The sequence below is a fragment of the Erithacus rubecula genome (assembly GCF_903797595.1).
Source record: "Erithacus rubecula genome assembly, chromosome: 1".
Classification (NCBI taxonomy): Eukaryota; Metazoa; Chordata; class Aves; order Passeriformes; family Muscicapidae; genus Erithacus; species Erithacus rubecula.
In genome coordinates this window covers 103,320,338-103,338,883 of record NC_136658.1, presented here as the reverse complement: position 1 = coordinate 103,338,883, position 18,546 = coordinate 103,320,338, and positions in this window count along the sequence as shown.

Genomic DNA, 18,546 nt, shown 5'->3' with positions numbered 1-18,546 from the left:
CAGCTGGCAGGAAAAGCAGCAAATAGGTTCATACTACTGAGCTCTGTGTATGAAGCTGTCCAAACCATTTCTCTTCCTCACATCCAGATCATCTTGGTTATGCAATTGGCTGGTTTTCTTAAAGGGACAAGCATAATTTCTCTACATTATTTTTTTTTTTTTCAGGTATACTGTGAAAGGTGACTATTTACTATTCTCCCAAACAAAACCCACCATTTAATCAGTTACTCTCTGAATAATTGCACTATACTTACACATCCTTAGGTGGGATGCAAAAGAGTAACTATACACAGCTCACCTTTGAGGGCATGCACAATACTAAAATAATTATGGTCAGCAACTCTGATAGAAGCTGTGGGTGAAAATTAGGTGCCATCAGAAAGCTCTGGTCTTTCATTTGAGCCTGCTCATCTTTCATGTGCACTGCTACTTCCTTGCTGACTTTTGGTGAGGACAAAATCTTACTTACCAAGTCAAGACTACTGAGATCTGTGGTTGTGAACCTGGGGATTTCTTTTTTAGCACTGACTTACTTACGCTTCTCTAACAGCAGACTTAATTTAATTTTAATATTTAAAAATTAGGTTATCTCTGCCTGAAGAAGAAATGCAGGGAATACAAAAAATAGCAAGGAATTGTGGTTTTATCTTCTGCGGTTTTTTTCCCAGTTCATCATTAAATGTTCATTCACAGCCACAAGAAGAGAGAGATTTTGGCAAAGGCAAATGATAACTTTCCTTTACAATTTCCCTTGTAATCATCTGGCAGAATTTCTCTTCGGAAAAAAAAAAAAAAAAAAAAAAAAAAAAAAAAAAAAAAAAAAAAAAAAAAAAAAGATAAAAAGAAAAGGAATAAAAAGTAAATATTAGCAGACTTCATTAACATCATCTATGCTGCACCTTGTGGCCATTTCCCTTCTGTTTTTGACACACATTTGAATTATTCTCAAGAATAATTCAAGAATATGAAAGCAACATACTCAGGATTTGCTTAATGAGTAAAATGGCTTTGGAGCTATCCTGATTGAATAAAAACTAAATTTATGGGTCATACCTGAGCTGAAGCTTTTTGTTACTGATTTTTTTTTTTGTTGTGTGCCTTGTGGGGGGTGTTTTTTTGTGTTTATGGTTTTTTTTTGAATGGGAGGTGGTTTTTTTTGTTGTTGTTTTCTTTTTTCCTTCTCTTTTTTTAAATTGATGTGAGTGTGTTTCAGGCTGGATCCATTGAACAGAACTGAAACCTGTGGGGTTTGCTTTTTCCTGAAACTATTTTTACACATGAGCTCTTTCTATTTATCTGTAGAGCTTTCTTTTCTTCCCTTGGCATTTCCTCCATCATCTAATAAAACCAGCTAACAAGGAGAAAGGAAACTGCTTTTTCCTGTCACAGAGCTGATCAGATATATGAATAAATAGATGGTGCTGATAATATTTCCATTGAGGCCAAAATGAGATACAGCAGTATATTTAAGTCACAAGCACTCATCTGTGAGCCACAAATTTAATATTTTTTTTTTTAAAGTTTTTAAGGTGTTTTTAATTGAAACTGAAATGCAGTGTGGCAACACTCTGATTGCAATTATTCTCCCAAGGTTCACCTGTAATCTTTGAGCTTGAATTTCTTTCAGGTCTTATGGAGCCTTGGGAAATACAGAGTTATTCACTTGCTGAGGAAACAGGGAGGATGTTAATATTTTGCTTTGTTTATACTGTGCCATTTGAAATATTTGAGGGCTCTGATTAAACTAGAGGAAATGACTTTATAACTAGAGTTTCTGAAGGCAATATGTTCTGGGACATGTACTGGAGACTTTCTCTGCCTCCAACAATTTTGTAAATAACTTTAATATGCTTGTGAATGCCATGGCTGTGTATCAGCAATGTCTAGAGCATTGTTTGGGGGAAGGAAACGGAAGAGTGAGAACATTGTGTTCAAGCTCCTGATAAAATATATAAATTTATCCTTTTAATGGATAGCTTTTGTTTTCTCAAAGTAAATAAACAATAAAATAGAAGTCTTCTCTTGCAAAATTCCTTTTTAGGTAGAAAACTGGGTTGGTGCATGAATCTTGGATCACTTACTAAATTTTGTTTAAATGAAAACCATATCTGAAGTTCCTGAATTAATTCCACTTACACTGAAATGTTAGCACAGCTTAGATTATAACACATTACAAACCTTGCACTTCATTAAGAAGTTATAAATAAAATTGCCATAGCTGGTCATCTTGTAGAAACACATTGTATTATTTTTATCAGCAGAATGTGAGCATTAAAAAAATAACACTCAATCTGAAACAAAAGGCACTTGGAATAAGTGTGATCAAAAATTTAAATCCACAGATTGGCAAATTAATTAAGACAGTGGGATGATTTTTCTTAATGATTGCCTCATTGACAAAGAATTAATGACATTGATGCTGCTCATGGGGACACAGGGGGGGCTGTCAGTGGCTCTCCCTCCTCCCAGGTGCTCACAGCAGGGCTGTGCTGGAAGAGGGGGCCCCGGAGCTCACAGATGGAGCTGCCCTGGCTCTTGGGATGCTGCTGCCCTGGCTCTTGGGATGCTGCTGCCCTGGTTCCTGGGATGCTGCTGCCCTGGCTCTTGGGATGCTGCTGCCCAGGCTCTTTGGATGCTGCTGCCCTGGCTCCTGGGATGCTGCCACTCTGGTCCTTGGGATGCTGCTGCCCTGGTTCCTGGGATGCTGCTGCCCTGGCTCCTGGGATGCGGCTGCTCTGGTCCTTGGGATGCTGCTGCCCAGGCTCTTGGGATGCTGCTGCCCTGGCTCTTGGGATGCTGCTGCCCTGGCTCCTGGGATGCTGCTGCCCTGGCTCTTGGGATGCTGCTGCCCAGGCTCTTGGGATGCTGCTGCTCTGGTTCCTGGGATGCTGCTGCCCTGGCTCTTGGGATGCTGCTGCGCGGGCTCTTGGGATGCTGCTGCCCTGGTTCCTGGGATGCTGCTGCCCTGGCTCTTTGGATGCTGCTGCTCTGGCTCCTGGGATGCTGCAGGAGCTGTCCCCTCACTGCCAAACCCTCCCTGGCCCTGCAGCGCAGAACTGGCTGTGCTGGCCTGAGCCAGGGCCCTCCTGCCAGCCAGAGAGGGAAGGCAATGGGAAGAGGGAATGGGAATAGCTAAAAGTGGAGAGGATGATGGGTTATAACCCAATCCTGCTGCCAGGCCATGCACTGCCTGAGCCAGCCTTTACTTGGAAGGTCTGAGGGAGCTGCTGCAGTTTTCTTCACCAGGATTTTGCTAGATTTAAATGCCACTAAACTCTACTAAACACTGCAATTCTCAGCTAGGCACCCTAGACATACTGATTTAGCAGCTGGAAACCAAGGACAGTTGTTTTGAGTTCAAGTGGTTTGTGAGGGAAAGGGGAACCATATGAGTGCAAATAATACCAAGAGATTGTCAAGCAGCAAAAGCACTGAATTATGATGCAGAGATAATCAGCAGTGCTTGAAGTGCAAGCAGTACCTGCCTATCTGGTTTTCTCAGAGGCCTCTGAAACAGCTGGAACACAAAGTCAGAAGAAAAAATGTTTGTGAATTGTTTGGTCCTTCTTTTTCAAAGTCTTCCAAGCTTTCTGCTTGAATTGAGACCTATAAAACAACCTGAGCTTTGGACTCTGCATGAAATATTGAATCAAAATGTATAACACAAATGAGGTTGGTATGCACAGGCCAGAGGTGAATTGCATTGTGCTCAAAACAAAGCACAGAATTCAGGGATGCTTGGGTGGATGCTGTGCAAATGACCAAAATTAAATCAGTTGACTTGGCATATCCCAAGCACTTGGCATGATGAGCTGGTGACTGGCTACAACCAGAAAAAGAAAAGGCAGTCTATAATGAAACTAATGTTTCAGCTTTCAACTATAGTTGTTGCCATAGCAACTTCTGTAATGGACATTTAATCCTAAAATTCAGCGCTGCATCTGAACTGACTTCAAGAGTAAACAGGATGTCAGTACTTGCAAACCACTTGAGAAACTGTGAAAAGTTTATCCTTCCCAGCTGAGATGGAAGGAGTGCATGTACATAAACTGATGAGGAAGGATATTGATTACTTCCAGGAACTATAAACTTTTTAAAGCTATTTATTTGGTTTCATAAACCTAAAAAAGATAAAAATAGCAATTTTCCTTATAAGGAAAATAAAGGGCTGAAACAGAAATCTTTGAAAACAGTTATTGCAGGCCCAAAGTTTGTGCACTAAACAGTGATTTAACATGCTTCTGTCTACCAGGCTTTTTGAGCATAGAGTCACAAGATAACTGATCTGTCTCTGCTTTGAGCCCTGAGTCATGTCTGTTTTACTTAAGATTGGTTTTTGCCTTGTTTTAATCCTCTGTCTGCTTGTACCAGAAGGGAAAAATGAGATGACACCCTGCCAGTTTTTAGGACAAGTAAGAATAATACTATTTCTGGGGATGGTGTGTCTCATCATAGGTTCATTATTCTTTCTAAATTCTCACTGAAAGTATTATTCTGATAAGTTTTATATGCCATTAAACAAACCATGAATTTAATTTCATTTTACAGAGTCTGAAACTTTGGTTTTTGTTTGTTTTTTTTGATCCTGCTAAGCATTGAAAGGAGCAGAGAAGTTTTTAAATGTTATGACTAAGTTATTTTATTTGCATTAGGTATGTCAGATTTATTCTTTATTGTTTATGCTTCAGACAAAACAGAGGCTAGATGATTTAACCCTTAAATTTCCTGCAAAACATTTCCTGTCAAAGAGAGCTCAACATACTAAAGAAGTTTAAGATTCTCCCTTTGGAAACCACAGAGTGTGAAAGGAATTAAAACAATTCAGGCATTGATTTACGCTGCTTTTAAATTTGATAAATTAATCTTTTTTCCATTCTGTGGACTGATGCTGTAAACATACCCCATGCCAGTGACCCCTGGTGCACAACAAGGTGACCCTGAGCCAGCAGTGCAGGGCTGAAGCAAGGAGGAAAATCAGATCCTGGGCTGCACCCACCGGGGCACGGCTGGCTGAGATAGAGACAGGATCTTCCCACTCAGCATCTGCCAGGAGCCCCTGGCTGTGTCCAGCTCTGGTCCCCACAGCTGAGGAGGTGGACAGACTGGGAAGGGTCCAAAGGCAGGCTGGAGGACCTGCCCTGTCAGTAATGAGTGAAGGCAAGGGGTGATTTCACTCTGGAGAAGTTTCTCAGGGGACCTTATCAGAGTTTCCCTGACTTTAAGGCTTGGGAGGACTGAGGAACTCCCTTCACCATAAATCACATGGAGAAGACAAGAGGGAGTGGGTGCAAGTTGAACTGGGAGAGGTTTAATCTCAATATAAGAGGATTTTTTACATTGACAACAATAATTCAAAATAACCTCATGGGGACATTGAGGAGTTTTTCAAGGGACAAATGGACAAGGTGCTATATAATGTCAGCCAGGCTTGCTTTTCCACAAAAGATTGAACCAGATATCTTTTGAGGTCACTTTCAATCCATGTTAGTCTATGATTCTTTAATTCAATCCTTTAAGAAACAAGCAAACTCACATTTTCAGGGTGTCCTGACTACTGTAGGTAATCATACTTTATTGCAGTGAACCACTTTTTTATGCCTCAGTGTGCTAGGGAATACCTGCAAATTGGAGTTATGTCAAATAAAGAATCAATGAGGTAAGAAATAAACTAAGCTGTGCTTGAGATGTGAGAAAGGCACCAAGCAAAGTTCTGCCCAGGAAACACAAGATGTGCCCCTTGCCAAAGATAAATACACTGGGGTTTTCCCTTTGATTACACAACATTCAATTATCCTGGAATGAACCCCTTTCCCCTTTTCCTGCATGTGGTTTCCCTTTGGTATTCTTGCATATCTCTCCCTTGTGGTGTCCCTACCCTTGTGGACAGCCTTTCAGAAGAAAATTTAGGTCAGAAGTTAGAATCAGTGTTTTCTGTTTAATATAAATATTTAGGTTATAGCTCCATCTTCTTTCCAACTCTTTGTCTAAACACTCGTGCATGACTTTTTTTTTCTGGTAAAATTTCTCATAGATTCTTTTGTGTTGGGTTCTATCTTCTATGTGTTGAAAGCAATGCCATTGCTTAGGCTGCTTCAAAATAGACATTTACTAATTTTAGGACATTATAGATAAATTCAAGTTTTTACATCAGTGTACTTGCAAAGAAGCTGTGGAAGGTAGGTTGATTTTCTACCACACTGAGAAAAAATGCAATGATAAAAACTAACTGCCAGGTACTGAGAATGTTCATATGTTGTGCTTTGGGAGGTTGGCCTTAAGATGCATCTGAGTTATTGAACACTTGATGAATAACAGAGATAGCTGTGCAATTTTTCAGTTATAATCAGGATAAGAGATTCATTAAATTTTCTTAAAATTAATATAAAGCAGGGACCTAAAGTATGTATAAAAACTTAACCATAAAAAGCCTTCTTTCTTTAAAAATCTGAACATTAGATGTTACCATAAAACATTCCATTCTATCCAATATTGTCCTGTCTTCCTTTTTATCAACAAAAAAATCTATAAAATTAAATATCTAGCAGTAATATCTCCTACTGTGACTATATATTGGACTTTAAACAATAGTTTACCTAAGCACTATTGTTTATCAAAACAGTGTATTAAAGTCTGGGAATTGCAGACATCATATTTTATTATTTGCCTTGTTTTTGAATGTTCTTTGCCAAGTGAATTTACTAAATGCCCACTATCCCTGGTGCACAGTGAAATCCTCTAATAAGATGAAATTATTTTTGCTTTACTTCATATCCGTTGAACACTTTAAAAATGATCAAGAGACTGCTTTTAAATTTGCAAGCTATTTAAATAGCAAGTATGTAGGGCAATATCCTTTCCACTGAGTCAGTTCCATTACTTTGCTTAGGCAGCATAAAAGAGTCAGCCTCTGGCAGCATCTGTCCATCTGGGAGTATTCCTGATGAAAGGGGAATTTCAGCTGGAATGCAGTTTGTTTACCCACCTTCTTTACCAATCAGTCACACCAAAGCAGACAGGCAGTGAGGAGAGGCAGAAGATGCAGCTGCACAGTGCTGGTTTGCATTTGGTGTAGGGTGATGTGAGGGGGGATTTGCCAGCAGAAAAAGGGAAAAGTGATGATCAACAGGTTTTAAAAATGTCACTACACAAGTGTCTTGGGTTTGAAGTTTGATAAGGTACCTTTTGAGGATGCAAGTCATTCCTGGGCTAGTAAATCCTCTGGCTCCAGCCCTGCCCCTGGCTAGAGTGGAGAAGGGAGCATCCTCAGCCATGAGCCCACAGAGCCCATCACAGCCCAGCCTGGGCTGCTGGCCACTGCTCCTGACCTCCTGCTTTCTGGGATTCAGGAGGGGAGTCAGAGGCAGAACTGGTGGGTGCTTTTCTACTACCTGCCAGGCAAAAAAAAAAAAAAAAAAAGAAAAAAGAAAAAAGAAAAGAAAACACTTTTTTTTTTTTTTAAAGAAACTCCTTGTGAACGAATGGCTATTCCAGCTTCTCAGGATGCTCTGTTGAGAGGACAGCCTGCAGCTCCACCACTGATGCTGCTCCTGCTCATTCACAGGTGCCAGCACATGGAGCTGCTGCCCCTTCCTCCCCTGTGATCCAGGTGCTGCCCAGCACGAAACCCCATCTGGAACTGCCTGTGATCCATCAGATCCACAGCCATCTACTCAAATTAGCAGGTGGTGCTAGCATAAAGTTGTGGTCACCTCATACAGATTGCTTTTCACTTTTTACAATGCTATGAGCTTCCAGCTAGAACATTTATTACATGGAATTACAGCATTAAAATACCTTATCTATTTTTGTCCCAGAAACTGAAGCCTTAAGTCTTAGTCTGAAAGAAAAAAAGCTCTTCTCTGCATCTGTAGCAGCCAAGAATAGCAGCAGCAACAAGAAAAAAAGCTTTCAGTTCTGCTGAACTCTGAAAGTTTAAAAAATATTCTTTTACAGCACACACCAGAAAAGGGAGAGCTGATGGTCATCTCCCTGCCCCACAGCCTAACACTGGGGCTGCAGTGGGCAGGAGCTGTTTCTGACAGCTGAGCCCACACTCCCCCATATCAGCCCAGTGTGCTGATTTCTGTCTGCACAGCCTCATTTCTTTGGGCTCTCAAGACACAGCAGGAGAGAAAGATATCTGGTTAATGGAATTATGTGAGTCTCCAAAACCATTGCCATCCTTCTGACTCAAAGTATCTTTCCAGTGCTCTTTTATTTTAAAATTCAGCTCCAGTTGCTCTCAAGAGACTTGGACACCAGTTGCCTCGACTGCAGTTCTTTCAGCAATTACTGGTGGCAGCATTTGCTCTTAAATGGTGATCAATTATTTTCTTCCTGTGATTTTTCACATTCTAAGTATAGTGAAGGTAATTTTGTTTGTATGTTCACAGATGCTGCACATCTTCCCAAGTTCACTGCCTTCTACCACAGTGTCTTTACTGTATATCATAAGTCCAAGAAATTACTTTCTAGAATAGCAAAATCTAAGGAGAAAAAAAAAATCGTTATTTCTGGAAAACTAATGATACCTGGAGAACATGGCTGGGTTAATGACTGGTCTTGATGATCCTAGAGGTCTTTTCCAACCTTAATTATTCTATGATAGTTTACAGTGACTGTTAACATCTGAACTAAGAAGTCATGAATAAATATTCGTTATTGTTCTACCATTGTTTTCTTCTCAAACTTGTTGGTAATGGGTTGGTTTTATTACTTTGCCCAAGTAAATTTTGCCTGATGTCTGTACCTCCATCTGTGAAACTTCATTGACGTTATCTGAGCAAAATAGGAGCAGATGGAAAACATTTTAGCTCCATACTCACTGTGCACAAGATTAAAAGAAAGGCCATGGTGCATTTTTAGTAAAGGAGGTGATTACACATGGAGAACTCCTTTGCTGTCTGAGAAGCCATGTAATTTACAGAGCAATCTGGACTTCCTTGGTCAGCTGGTTTCAAAAATAAATTCTCAATTCTGTTGCCACTTTTTCTCCTTCTAGGCAATTCAGAGAGTCCTTGATAATCAAAATCAGCTCTCTGTTCTATTGCATATTCAAACTGTAAGTTGTTGCACCTGGAATTGATGAACCCTTTGTTTATTATGTTGGAGGAGTCATATGCAGCTGTTCTTCCCCCAAGTGATTCATTACCACGTGAGAAATGAATCCTACATTACACAGTAGCTGAATTAGTTTCCTGGTTGTCATTCAAGCTTCTAACAATTAAAAAAATTATAATTTAAAAAATTATTAAGTACCAAAATTAGGTCAGAATGCCAATACACCAGTTATCACCAGAGAGCTTTCAGTATTTCAGTAAGGAGTATGATGGAGATGTGCCATTGGAGTTCCCCAGCTGTATTATTTACTACAAATAGATCTGTTCACATACAATCATTCTAAAAAAAACCACTACCAAAATGTTCTACACACTGCAGAGGGGGGTGATAAATGTTTCACACACAGCATAAGAAGCTGAAGCCCTCTGCAGAGCATGTCTCAGTCATTAAAGTGGAAAAGATTCAGTTCTGTTTGTAGCATTTCCACAGGTATCCTATGGGACCTTGGACAAGGTGTTTTATATCTCTGGAGAAAAAGTCAAATTATATCCAGTACATGTGCCAGTTGCTGTATTCAGAAGGATGAGGGATGGCTAATCAAACACCTTGTGCTGTAAAAGGAGTGGTGCTGCTTTTGATAGTTTAAGCTCTAAGCTTGTACAGCTTTTTAAAAAGTCACCCTCTCCTCACATGATTCACCCCATGGCTCTGCTCCTTCTGCCATGAGAGGGGCCAGGTGACAGCTGGCCCTGAGGACAACAAAATGAGCATTCTAACCCATATGAAATGAGCCAGTGCCCTCAGAGTCTGGGGTGACACAAAGCAGGTGATGGGAACACGTGCACAGAGAATATGGGAGAGGAGGTTGAGATTCACAGGGTAGGAAGAACCTAAATTGGACCAGGTGACTGTAAACTCACACATTCATGTTGCTTATGGTTAGTGTATTTTTTCAGCTATTATTTTTATATCAATACAGTGATACAAAAAGTTGGAAAATTCTACTGCTATGTATTATTTAGCTGGGGAACTGCAATGTCCTGTGTCAGTAAAGGCTGCACTGCAATAGGAGTGCTCACAGACATTGCTTTACCAGTAACCTCCTTTTTGGCTGCAGTGTACTTTATTGCACTCTTAGGAGCTGAGAGCTAGGGAAAATGCTTTGTGCCCCAGTTCTCCTCTCATAAAACAGAACTGACCCTTCTTCATCTCGTGGGAACACTGAGAAAATTAACACTTCAAGCAACTGAAGGTTAGAGATGCTGTGGTAATGACAGCTACAAAAGGTTTCAGCTCCATTTTGCACTGAGATCAGTCTAGCTGCAGGCTGAGCTGGATTGTGGTGATTCAGTGTGTAGCCCACACACCCATTACACAACATTTTTGTGCCATTTTGGGGGTCCCAGTAGTGGAGGGTAACTCTGCCCATCCCATCAATGGAAACCTTTGCTGAAGGACTTGTGCCATTTCCATGTCCACAGCTCCCTCACAGCTTTGCAGGGGTCTCTCTGACTGCACTGTTATTGCTCTTCCTTTCTGTTCATATTCCTCCTTCCAAATCCTAGCAATATTAGTGGGTCTCTCTAATTATGTGGACCTTTTCTGACTCAGAATCATAGAATCAGAAAGCTAACTAGGTTGGAAAAGATGTTTGAGACCATCAAGTCCAAACTATGACCTAACACAACTGAATTATGGATTTTTTTTCCAAATAGCTTATAGTAGCTTTAAAATAAGTTCAATAAGACCGTGTTACCTTGCTTGGCTCAAAAAAGGGTGAAATACTTAATGCTGCCTGTAAAATCTACCTATAATGAAATTTTCCAAACCCGAGTACCCTGTCTTTTATGAAAGGGATTTTCAAATACATCCAATATCTTGGCTCATTTTAACTGATGCAAAAACTTTTATATAGATCATAATAAAAATACCTACCTCTAGTATACCTGCATGGCTTTTATGCATTTAATTACACACATTTTCCTAAAATGTAAGATGTTAATGGTTACTTAAAGAGAAACTCAACCTGATCTTTAGTATGATTAACATATATTTTCTGTCAACATATTGTATGGGTAATTTGATTCCAAAATCATGTCTTCAGCAGTTTTAATAATTTTTCTCTTGGGACATCTGGGATTATCAGGGAATACTGATAGCAGACTTCTCTTTGTAGCCTGGATTGAGAGGTAAGTGAAATTACCCTTAATATTGCCTGAATATAATTTCTGCTGCATCTAGTCCTCTAAACACTGCCTGCCCATCTTTAAAAACAGAAGGCAGATAATCAATGTATGCCAGTTCTGGTAGGAGCATTAATACACATGAACGATTATAGTATAAAACCGTATACACTCTTACATAATCATAAATTTTAAAAATACATGTGTGTATAATCTCACTATAAATAGTTTCAGGAAGGCATTACCTATTCTGAATTTACTGTGAAGCAGGATTCAGTTTCATAACTTCTTCTCCTTGCTTCTTTCAACTTTATTCAGAAAATTAATAAATGTCAAAAAGGCACTTACAAATGTAAAAAGCCTCTGTTATTTGCTTTGGCTCGCTGCAAAAAATCCATTACTTGTTTTCTGGTAGGAAAAAGAAAAGAATAAGCCATAGGAATCTACTTCTGAAGCTCTTGTTAAAGCTTGTTCAAAGCATATCCAAGGACAGAGCTGAGAGGACAGGAATACACAGGTTCTTTAGCCCTCAGTATCCTTCATATTTCTGAGTATGCAAGGATTTACTCAAAGCTTTGAAGTCTTACAAAAATATGATAATATAGGTAGCATGAACACATTGTCATAATTTAAATCAGTCATGCTTTAGTATACAAATAATATCCCTTTGGTATCCCTTTTTTATTAGGAACAGGAAGAAGTACCAAGAATTTCTACCCAGAGCTTTTCTTGTAATGAAAATACCTCACCTTTCCTCCTATGGCACAACTGGGTCCTTCACAGCACTTGGCAACTGTTCAGCATGGAAGAAAATGAGAACTGGTCATAGCCTTCTGCTTTTTGTTATATTCATGTAGAAACAGTTAGTATGAAAAAAGAAAAGCATCCAGTTCCAACCTTGACAACAAAAGAAGCATAAGACAGGTGGGAAGCCCTTAAATTTAAACATTGATGTTCATATAGCAACATCAAATGCTTTCACAGCAAAGCCCACTGAACTGAACCTCTTGTAGAAAAAAAAAAATAAATAAAAAGATATAATTCCTCATTCTACTTTCTTTTTTCTGTCTTCTGACAAAAGAGCTCAGCAATGGCTGGAAAATATTAATCATCTTTCAGGTATGACATGCTCCCTATGACTCCACTTTCCTTCTAAGAGCAAGAAGAAAATGAATATCTATAAACTCACACATGGATAAGTTCACCTTTTCCTGACTGGTCATGCTCACCATTTGCTGCTTCATATACTGATTTTTAAGAATGATTAAAGTGTTACTAATAGTCCTTTCACGAATGAATGTCTAGCAATATAATGCTGCATTTCGTGTTATGCAGACAGTCTACCATTGAAGAAATGTAAGAAATCTCAATAGAAGATACTGACATTTGCCACAATAAAAAAAAAAGGTAAATTTGCATATATTTAATCAGGAAAATGGCAGTATTTTTTACCAAGAAGAGTTTTTCACATAAAGCAAATAGAACTAGAACAAGTTTGTTGGTTTGTTGTTTTTTTATTTCCCCAAAGGCAGTCCACAAGTAAAGGGTGAATCCAGAAAAATGCTTTCCATATGGAAAAAACTATGTCATATATATCTGTTTGCTCTCTTTCATACCATTGTTGAAGCTTAAATAAGTCTAGGGTAGATTATAAGCTATTTTATCAGTTTCACACCACACATTAAAATAATGTAATTAATATAGAAAAAACAACACTGATTGCAGAAAGCAATATAAGCCCCATTTTTTTTTGCAGAAGTTGTGAATACAGCGCTCATGTAATATTTTCTAAATTATTTACTGTGTTCTTAGAAAAGGACTTAAGCTTTACAAAAATAGCCTTACTCATTCCCCTTTTCCACTTTCTCTGGGTACACAGAAAATGATTATTTTATGTTCACTGGTTCAAAAGTAAAAGGAAGGAATAAAACTCAAAAGGCAAAAGAAATTGTGACAGTAATAGTACTATGTTAATTTCTACTGAAATACTCTATATAAGATCAAACAAATGCAAATTTGAAGTGTTAAGATGACAGGTGAATAGATTAAAAAACAACAACAAAACAAAACCATTCAGTCTCATTATTCCTCAAATATTTTGCTCTGATTTAAAATCTACAGAACTTTTCCACTACATCATTAGCACCAAATCTTTGGGGGTTTGTTTTAACTTTTAGAATGCAACTAAGTAAACAGCATTTTACAGTGAACATATTTTGTTTTTTTTCTTCATAGGAACTATAGAAAGATGTATTCAATATGAATACCAGATGAAGAGATGTCTATTTAGTGTAGCCATAGGGCCAGGGATAAAATTTCCTTAGGGGGTGAATCTCAGAAGAAAACTTCAGCAGTTGATCTTCAGAGCAAGTCTCCTAGTAAAAGCCAAATTCTTGGCTTGGGTTAGTCAAACTGGAAAGAAAATCTGCTTTATTCTTTCTTCTAGTTCAAGCTTTGAAAATCCCAGAATATAAAATTTTGGACTAATGTACTGATTTCACATGGTAATTGTTTTGGAAACTGTGAATAGCCCAAGCATGGAAGCTCTTTGGTCTCTATATCAGTTGTTTACAAATCTTACAGACACTGTTGGCTCTTAAACATACGGGGTTTGTTTTTTTTTTTTGCTTTTTTGGGGAACAAAATGGCATATTAGGCTTCCAAAAGAAACAAGTTCAAACTCTTTTTTCAAAAACCATGAATGACTATTGACAATTTAAAAAAAAAAAATCTAATTTGCCATTTTCAATTGTTTCAAAGAAAAATTCTCTCCAATAACTTACTTTCTTTTCCAGTTGGATGAGTCAAAGCATTTTTTCAGTCTTAGGTCCTCATTTTATCCTTGAAATATCAAAATCTTCAGCACTATTCATTTGGCAAACTCATACAAGTAGTTTCTACTGTTGAATAATTTCCAATGATAAACAAGTTCTGAGGAAATTAAAATCTTTTTGTGATATCTCTGCAAGCAATAAGACAACGTTCAATACACTTCTGAAAGGAATTTAGACTCTTCAACATGCTACAGATTTACCTGCTATTTTACTGAGGTAAAAGCAAGTGGTTAGATGGAAATTAACATTTCAAGAGTATCCATACGATAAGAAATGCAGGAAATGATGTGGGATATTTCATTTCACTCAAGTGACATTATCTCAGCAGATACATTACATTACCTCAGAAGATAAATTCTGTCCTATTGACACTGTTAACTCCCATTTGTCTCATACTGAAGCAATGCATCACTCTTGCAGGATGGCAATGGCCGTCTAGTGATTATTTGGAAGGAGCCTTGCTATCTCCAATCCTGGTTTTGTTTTGTGTAAGCTTATGTAGTGTGTCATCAGCAGTGACAAGCTTCTCAGAATATTGCTAACTCCTTCATTTTCCTCCTCAAAAGAACAAATACTGTTCTACAGTAAGCATTTTGACTTAATCCGAAGTGGTGACGGGAGCCTATGAAAAGTGCAACTGCAGACAAAAAGTAGGACAAAATACTAAACTTTATGTCATGTTAGACTTAATGCCAAACTTTCAGTTAAACTTTAAAACTCGTGACAGCATTTTGCAAAACTTGTAAGAATTTTATGTCCAAATTCTGCTTTATTTTTGCAGCTATTATTCATTCATTCATCCAAAGTGTGAATTTTCTGCAAGAGGGGAGTGCTGCTCAAATTCACAAAAGGTATGTGTGGTCTTAAGCTTCTGCAGGTGTGGGAAAATTTAAACTCCAATTTGCCTGAAGGTCCTCCAAGAAATATTGAGCCTTACCACCATTTCATACATTGTTTACATCTTCCAGGTGTTGTAAGAAGAGTACCTTCTGGTTTTTACACCATACAAGGGTGGTGCATTAGGACATTTGTGGACACTGCTGAAGGCTTGTGGACAAATCCAACCGGGATTTTTCCCATGCTGTTGGCTTTCTCAGCTCCAACTCAGATCTTTCTCAGGCTGGGGACTTTTCTCAGAGATAAACAAGAGAGAGAAAAATGAGTAACACCTGTTGTTGATCACAGAGCCTTGTGAGTGTCGCGTGATGTTTTGCAGAAAGCATGTTTTCAAAGAGGTGCTGCCTTCTTGGACCAATGAGCCTTTTATATTTTGTTTTGCATGATCTATCCTATATAAATATGATGGCTTTTCAATAAATTGCTGCTTCTTGCTGCTCTGAAGAAGAGCAGTGTGTTGCTGCACTACTCGTGTGTGTGTTCCTGCATTACTCGCCCTTCCTAATCAGACAGCAACAGACATTTTCTGAGATGTTTTGCTGATGGCCAGCTAAGCCATCTGGCTAAATGTGCAAGAGGAATAGAAAGCAGGAATAGCTGACACTCCTGTAGGAGGACATGTGGAGCCAACACACTTTGCTTCCTCTCTCCATCTAGGTCTGCAGATTGCTCTCAGCCTGGAAGGGTGTGGGTAATGCAGGTGAAGAGGGGGATGGTAAAAACAGGAACCTCAGCACTAACTCAGTACCTCTGGCAGGATATTTTGTCCCTCTATCCTTTCTGCACTTGTGTTCTCACACATCCTTTCAATCACATGGGACTGTCCTGTGCAGGACCAGGAGTCCCTTGGAGTCCCTTCCAACTCAGGATATTTTACAATTCTATGGTTCTAACCTAATACTCTGCTGCTGGGGCACTGCTTTGGTGCCAATCAGTCTGGTTAGCAGACAAAACAGACTGACTGCCCTGCAGCACTCTGGGGATTGACTGTCATTCTGGTGATGAAGCATCTCAGGGAAAAAAAAAATTAGTGAGCTAGAAATACAAATAATTAATAAGTCTTTGAACCTTAGGAGGATTATGAAACTTGCATATTTGGGGATATGAAAGGATAAAGTGTGCTCTCTTTTTTCCCCTTAAGAGATAACTGAATAATAAGTTACTGAAACTGCAGAGGACTGTTTTGCCTTCTTGTTACTTAAGTGACCTTCTAAAAGTTATGTCTCTTTATAGAGCTTCCACTTGCTGCTCTTCTGATGAGGGCAGGATGCCTGGAACTCTAATTAGGAGAAAGAATATCTTAAAATAAGCATCCTTTCCCAAGAAACAGCTAAAGCAGATCTATATGATTAATGAGAAGTATTTTGAAATATGTCTTGCTCTGTACTGATAAATGCTTGTATAACTGCAAATGCATGGATACACACTCAGCAGCATGTATAAAAGCAGTGCAATTGACTTCAAACACAAGTTTAAATATGGATGTATGTAAGTGTTTGCAAAGATTCAATCTTTGTAGACATAAGCTCTCGTTCATTCTAAGGTAAATAGCCCTTCTTATAAAGTTCAGCCAGCCAAACATGCATGCCAATTTTCTACCTCTAAAAAGCAGCAGTACCAAGGTGGAGGTTCAGCCTGATAGTTTCACTTTGGCAGCGCTTGGAAATCAGGTCTTTCCAAACAGCCACTGAGAAAATCCAGAGACAAGATCTGCAAAGGACCTCTCTCCTTTCTCTCCTTTCTCTCCTTTCTCTCCTTTCTCTCCTTTCTCTCCTTTCTCTCCTTTCTCTCCTTTCTCTCCTTTCTCTATTTTCTCTCCTTTCTCTCCCCTTTCTCTCCTTTCTCCCCTTTCTCTCCTTTCTCTCCTTTCTCTCCTTTTGGGCCAGAGAGCCTGAGGTTAGACAGTCCCCACATCTTTTAAGGTTTATTGAAACCATTTGCTTCCTAAATATTTTTAAGCAGTTTAATTTGGTTGATTATGAAGAAAATAAAAATGCAGTTTGACCCTTTGTTAAGAGAGAAAGGAAAATAACTGCAGTGGCTCCAGCAGCAAACCTCATATGCAGAAAGTTATTACTCTATTTAATGCCCTAGAACAAGGTTCTCTACTTCCCTCTTCCCCTTCTCACAGGAGATAGAAGGATGGATAAAAAAGAAAGGAAAATATTTGACAATATCAATTTTAGAGGCAAAAAAGCAGCCATTTGGACCTTCTCATTCTTGTATCACTTGATTAGGAAAAAAAATCAGATGACCCAGTTAGGCAGAATGTTAAGTTATTGGATCCATACTTATATGGAAATTTTTTAATACCATTTTGACAAGATGAAAAGCTTTCAAAGTGTAGGAAATGTAATTCATACCCACTTGAATACTTTTGCACTGTCACTCAAATGAAAAGCATCTTTGCTGCAAATAAGATTCATATTTCCAATTCTTAATTTTTTTATTTGAGGTTGGTTTAGTGTGAAAGTTGTCTTCCTGATAACAGAGCTGGCACATGTATCTATTCCTCTGATGGCAAATTATGCTGTGAGTTAACCTTTTGAAAGCTGTGTCAATATCCAGAGCACTGCTTTTATCTGGTCACAGTGTCACATTCAGTCCTGCAGGAAGCTGGCTCTCTGCTCCACAGGGTCAAGTTATGGCTCAGCAAAGTCAAGGACTGATCCTCTAAAAGAACTTCAGTTGTCATAGCTGTAGTTGTTTATTTTTAGTACTAGGCTCACAAATAATCCTCTTTATAACTGGACTCATTTGCTTTCACTATTTTTGTCACTTTTTGCATTGTGTAGGGCAAAATTTAACCTCATACCACACTAAGAAGTTTCTTTCTGTTCTGTAAGGAAGGTTCAATGGATAATTTATTTTGAATGTGAGCATTATATGTTGAGGCCTATTAAAAAGTATTATCTGCTTTTTTAATTAAGGGAATCAGACTGACTCTGTTAAGCTTCTTCCAATATCTACTATTTTGTGAAATGTGCCCTGAAAAATGTATCAAAATTAATTTTCAGTTCAAATCAAGAGAAAAGATGGCTGCTAAAATACTCCAGGAATTCTGGAATCACCCTGCTTGTTTTGTAATTTATTTTTTTTTCCAGCTGTTGTCTTCCTCATCTCTTTGTAAGCAATGTTCTGGTGGCATGGTAAAACCTGAGTAAAACGGGATCTGTATCAAAGACTGAGGAAGTTTTCTTTGTATTTTATTTGTTTTTGTTGATAAAAGACTACAGCTATCTGCTTTACATGTTTACCTTCTTTGTATAAATTAGAATGCTATCAGTTTATTATTTATGGTTTATTTTTTTGCATTTGTTTAAAAAAACTAAATTGATATAAGCACTTATTTGGAAACATCTGGAGTAGCTTTGATAGAATTTATTTGGGTTTAGCTTGTACCAGTGTAAACAGCAGCTAATATACATAATTATCACTGGTATATATAGGTTTCCTGGGTTAATTTGAAGCAAAGCTACTAAAACTGCACTGCCACATAAATCACACTGTACTCCAAGATTAAGAAATAATTTCAGATAGGGAGATTTAACTAGCAAAAACAAACTAACATA